We start from the raw sequence: 6,329 nt of genomic DNA, 5'->3' as shown, positions 1-6,329 counted from the left end.
GGGCTGTTGTCAGATGTCTTCTAAAAGTTGTATAGTTACTTATCTCCTTGCCATGGGGGTCACATAGCTCAATGCCCTCCAAAATATCTCTGATGGAAATAGTGACATCCTAAGGAAAATGGGTCAACCCAGGATCAGATCAGAAACTGGGATGGCTTATTTAAATCCGGGACTGTCCCAGAAAATAGGGGCACTTGGAGGGTCTGTTTGAAGGTAAGGCTGGTTCACATTTTTTTTCAATATAAGGATCTGCCACTCATCATAAACCCAGCCTGTGGTACTGTATTGGCCCAAATATAAGCCACACTTTTTCCCCCTTCAAATTCCAATCATGAAAAGTTAAGGTGCAGCTTATATTTGTGACCTTATGCCACCAGCAGAGCAGCATGGCTCCCCCCACCAGGAAGCAGCCCAGGTATTTTTTCCTTCCCCTGCCCCTTGAATTTTAAAGGTGCAGCTTATTTCCGGATGCGGCTTATATTTGGGCCAATACGGTATTTCACCAGCTTGTTATTATTTCCAGACAAACATAGTGCTGTTCTCTGGCACCATAACATGGTATTGACATAGGTTCTGGGTGCCAGAGTTTATGGGTGCAAGTCACCCATGATTATTGGGTTCAGCAAAAGTTAATCAAGGTTTGGCTAAATTGTGCTAAACACAGAAATCCCTGGGCTCAGCTTATGCTAAGGAACCAAGACAACTGTTGGAGATGTGGGAGTAAAAATGCAAATGTACATATGTTGATTAACTGCCCAATGATAAGATCAATTTGGTGCGAGGTGAGGATATTTATAGCAAGAGTAATAAAAAGAAATTGTTATTTAGGGGAACTGAATTTAATTCTAAATTATATTCCGGAAACGTGGGACATTTCAAGGGGTCAAAAAAAAAATATGGATGTACCATTAGGATATATTAGAAGCAAAAAAACTTGTTTTGATGAATTGGAAGAGCTGCAAAAAGATTCCATTGAGCACATGGATTGATAATATGGACAGATTAGCTACATACGAATGAATAGCATGTCGACGCAAAATAAGAATGGATAAATATGAAGAAATCTGGAACAAATATTTAAGCAATAAGACGGATAGTGGTGGGAAGTAGGGGGAGGAGAGAGAGGTGGGAAAATACTGTTTAAAAAGGTGTAGTCGTAGGTATATCAGTGTATTCAAATCTGAATGGTCAAATTGTGTTATTGTTATTATGGTTTTTGTTGTAAGGGTCTTTTGCGGTTGATGTTTGTATCGAAAAAATGATTAAACTTTTTTTTAAAAAAAAGTCAGCTGTGCAGAGCTAGCTGGAGGGGGATCATTGGAAGAACAAAGTCTGGCGATGGCCAACCCATTAACCCATTAAGGCAGCCATTAACAAAGACACTCTGAGCCCGACAGAAAATGGGGGGAAATCCTCTCTGTGGGAAGAGATAGTTAGCAGAGACAAAAGGCCAGAGTTTCAGGAGGGAGAGGCAGAATTTCAGAGGGCAATGGGGGAAACAAGCAGGGCTAAGTGTCACTTTTGCAAGCCGTACGTCTCAATTGCACCGTTAGAGACTTCTGGGTTTTCAAAATGAATATGTCAGGCCAACACAATGTAATTCTGGAGTTAAAATGTTACCCCGGAATGGCAGCCTTTTTCAAAATTGTTCCCTTTCAGGGATAACTAAATGGTATTCCAATCATGGTGCTTAAGGCTTGCGATTCAAATTAGGTTGGTGCATTAAAGCAAGACTGCAGTTATGTCAAAAAATGTCAGCTTAATAGCAGATTTCTAAGCATTTCCCACTGGACATGCAATTCACAGAAAGAACCAGCACGTGGGCTCTGAAAAGCAGCGTGAATTTTCCACATAAATGAAGTGCTCATGTAACTAAGATATTCCCGATTAAGTGCATTTTGGTTTTCAACCTACCTCTTCTAGGAAAATGCGCTAAGGTTAATTTCTCTCCCCGCAAGCCCCATGAACTGTGATTAGCATCTACCAGCCATTTTTATTGTCCCTGTAATTAGCGAGATATCGGTCTAATTGCTTCATAAAATTAAATCTTCCAGCATCAGGGAAGAAAATCAGTTTTAAAAAGAATTGTGTAAGGCATCCTAATAATATTTGTACTGAAGCACAACAGAGACATTTTAAAAGTATTGTGCCATTACATTATTTTTATTAATTTATTAATAAATGCTCTATTTCCCAAATGTTATTGACCTGCTTGGTTCCTTCCTTCCTTCCTTCCTTCCTTCCTTCCTTCCTTCCTTCCTCTATCGATCTCGATCTCTTCCCTCCCTCCCTCTCCCTTCTATCAATTGATCTAATTACAAAGTATCAAACAATAAAACATAACAAAACATTACAAAGCAAAACAAAAGAAAACAAGGTCATGCCCAACAAAGACATCCCTCCTTCACATTTTGTGGTCAGAGTCCTCCTTCATAAAGCTGAGCAAGAGGACATTGGCCAAAAAGTCAAAGCAGATCACTATACCAAACAGGACCAAATGTCTCAGAACCAGCTAATCTCCTTAAAAACCCATTTTAATGTATCATTTTTTCAGCCACCATAATGTGCCATACTTGAGAATACCAGCTTTACCATGATAGTTCAGAAAATATTTCCCAAAACTTGGAAACCTCCACTTTGGCTGCTATCATCTGATAGGAAGTGCCTACAGAGGGTGGTGAATACAGCACAAGATATTATGGGCTGTCCTGTGAATCCGTTGGATGAAATAGCGGAAGAACGTTGCCTCAGGAGAGTGAGGAAAATTCTCAGGGATGATTCACACCCTGGCCTGCACTTTCTTGGTCTCCTGCCCTCAGGCAGAAGATATAGAAGCATGATTAGTCGCACCAACAGGGTAAAGAACAGCTTCTATCTGTGGGCTGTTAGGCTGCTGAATGAAAAGATAACAACAAGGCAACTGACTTTCGGGTTTGGTGGGTGTGCGTCAGTAAACGAGGGGAATTAAAACTAAGATAGCTGAATGGGGGGTGCTCGTGTAATCTCACTGTATACAAGTTGTACAAGTGACAATAAAGTATTTCAAATTCAAATCAAGCAGAAATTTATGAGGTCTCTGTATAGTATCTTGGAAGCGTAAAAAATAATAATACACAAACATGCCAATAAAGAGGTATTAGGAAGCATCATTATCCTTGCTACTTGTTCAAAAGCTTTAATGCCAGGATGCTGCAACCAAAGAACAGCACCACTGCATGTGCAGGAATGTACCTCTCAAGCCACAGGCCACCTAAGAGGCAAGATGTTGTTTATATAGCTCAACTTGACAGAGACCCTCTGCCACCCATGTACCAACTAGAGCAGGCTTCCTCAAACTCGGCCCTCCAGATGTTTTGAGACTACAATTCCCATCATCCCTGACCACTGGTCCTGCTAGCTAGGGATCATGGGAGTTGTAGGCCAAAAACATCTGGAGGGCCAAGTTTGAAGAAGCCTGAACTAGAGATTGGATTCCTTTACAGAAGCAGGCGTCATCTTATAGGGTGCATGCCTTCCCCATCACTTGAACTCAGAATCAACTATTGCAGCTATAGTACATTTCAATTATGGAGTTGCAGCAATAAGGCAGTCCCTTTCCTTCAGTATGCTAGCTGCAGGCATTCAGACTTGGAAAGTGTGACTGGAAGGAAGATGGAGCTTGCATGGTTAGGGGATAAGCCACAGCGACACTGGGAGGGTCTGTAATAATAAAGGTGCTGACCTTTAAAGCCCTAAATGGCCTTGACCCAGTATACCCGAAGGAGCATCTCCACCCACATCTTTCAGCCCGGACACTGAGGTCCAGCTCCGAGGGCCTTCTGGTGGTTCCCTCCCTGTGAGAAGTGAGGTTACAGGGAACCAGACAGAGGGCCTTCTCAGTAGTGGCACCCTCCCTGTGGAACACCCTCCCATCGGATGTTAAGGAAATAAACAACTATCTGACTTTTAGAAGGCTTCTGAAGGCAACCCTGTTTAGGGAAGTTTTTAATGTTTGATGTTTTATCATGTTTTTAATATTCTGTTGGGAGCCGCCCAGAGTGGCTGGGGAAAGCCAGTCAGATGGGCGGTGTGTGTGTGTGTGTGTGTGTGTGTGTGTGTGTGTGTGTAGCCTTAGGTAAAGGTAAAGGGACCCCTGACCATTAGGTCCAGTTGTGGCCGACTCTGGGGTTGCGGCACTCATCTCGCTTTATTGACTGAGGGAGCCGGCGTATAGCTTCCGGTTCATGTGGCCATCATGACTAAGCTGCTTCTGGAGAACCGGAGCAGCGCACGGAAACGCCGTTTACCTTCCCACTGGAGCAGTACCTATTTATCTACTTGCACTTTGACGTGCTTTCGAACTGCTAGGTGGGCAGGAGCAGGGACCAAGCAATGGGAGCTCACCCTGTCATGGGGATTCGAACCGCCAACCTTCTGATCGGCATGTCCTAGGCTCTGTGGTTTAACCCACAGCACCACCCGCATCCCATTGTGTAGCCTTACTTCACATGAATTATAACAAATGAGATAAAAGGTGCTGATCGCCAACAATGATGAGCTACATAAGGTCAGAGGGAGATCAAGAATAAGTTTTAAAAGTAACCGAACAGACGACTGCAAAAAGGAAAAGTTGATGCAGCTTAAACTTGCACCAAATTGTGTTGCTAGGGATGAGGTGGGGCGGATCCTGCCACCCTTTCACATGATAATGCGGCTGCATCAATTGCAAAACGTGTTTTTGACAAGCGATTGTTTTACATGAAGAACAATTCTCTGTCCCCTCCGTATTGCACTTACGGCTGTAATGGCTATTTGTGTGAAGTCTGCCCTCCGGAGATCTGCTGTCACACATGATGTGGCTTAAGACATAATAGATGGACGAGAAGAAATCCTTCTTATGCCCTTGGACGAAAAGAGCGATGGCTTTATTTTATGTTGTCAGAAGTCTCCTTCTCTGCCAGAGACGTGGGTTTTATCTGCCAGAGCCAGCACATGTCTTTTCCTTGCAAGTAAAGAGTTTGCCATCATTAAAGCGGAAGGACGGACCTTCTAATGAAAAACCATTGGATCGTACACCACTCTGGATGGGAGAGACTTTGGGCTGTATTCAACTTACTCATTGAACTAGTGCAAGTCAGCCCAATGATTCACGCTAGTGCAACTGAACTTTTCCCCCTTTCCTCCCCCCCGTGCCTTCCCCAAATTTGCTCCAGAGGCTCCAGGTAACCCCCGTAATAGCACGTGGGGGAGATGGGGGTAAAGAGGAAAAATCACTTTGTTGGGCAAGCAGAAATATCTGTGTAGGTGGAACTACTGAAATTTCCAGCACCTACGGAAGACTTCCAGCAAAAAAAGGAGATTTTATTATTTTAATTGATTTTTTTTTAACTTGTTTTGTTGTGTACAATTTCAGCACTTGTACAATTTAAGTCAAGCCAGCAGAGTGGTTTTTAAAAGCAGTCGTGAACCAGAATGGGGAACTTTCAATATTGTTGAAAGCCTGTCCTCATTGCAATTTGGCAATTCTCTTCTTCTTACTTCAGCTGAGGTCCCTGCTGTAATTGACATGGAGACGAGATCTAAGAAGGAACTTTTAGAAAAGCCATACAAAAAATATGTTTCAATTATCCACTCTTCCCCTGCTTTAAAACCCATTTTCTCTCTCTCAGCCTTAACAGGTGGACAATAATAATGATTGCAATGCTGCCATTTCAAAATCCTTCAGCTCTGTCACATTTATTTGTCTCCTATGCAAGAAGACAGCCACAGTGCCCCTTCCCCAAACCTAAATTCAGCTTCCAAAGAAAGAATTCTCTCATTTAAAATGGATTTGTTCAGTTTTCATTACCCCTGGCACTTCTTGTTAAGACATTTTCGTTCCGTTGAAGTCGTTTCCCCATCAGCTGATGTCTGCAAACTTGTAACATCTGCTCTGGCAGACAATAGCTGTTTTATACTGGAGTGTAAAAAAGATTCTGAAAGAAATGCCACCTTCTCATTCTCTTACATCAATGAATAATTTTTTAAAGAAAAGAAATGGGAGAAACTTTCTATTCTGCGGCATACTTGTCTTGCTTTATGACAAGAACGGAAATTGCTTTAAAAATAATTAAATTCCGTCATGCAGCACAAGTTTCTCATTTTTGAAAAACACACACCCACACCCTAAAACAAGACTTGGTGTATTCGTTTGCCTACCGCACTGATATAACACACCACCCTGGGCAATTGCAACATGATATATGTCAAGCATTTTTCATAGTCACAGCCATATCCCAAGGAAGAAGAATCCACAGGAGGCAGGAACTGAGAGGGCAGAGGGTGATTCGCATCTCAGAACAAGTAAATGC

The sequence above is a fragment of the Podarcis muralis genome, chromosome 3 (genome assembly GCF_964188315.1).
Source record: "Podarcis muralis chromosome 3, rPodMur119.hap1.1, whole genome shotgun sequence".
Lineage (NCBI taxonomy): Eukaryota > Metazoa > Chordata > Lepidosauria > Squamata > Lacertidae > Podarcis > Podarcis muralis.
Note: the sequence above shows the minus strand (reverse complement) of the source record.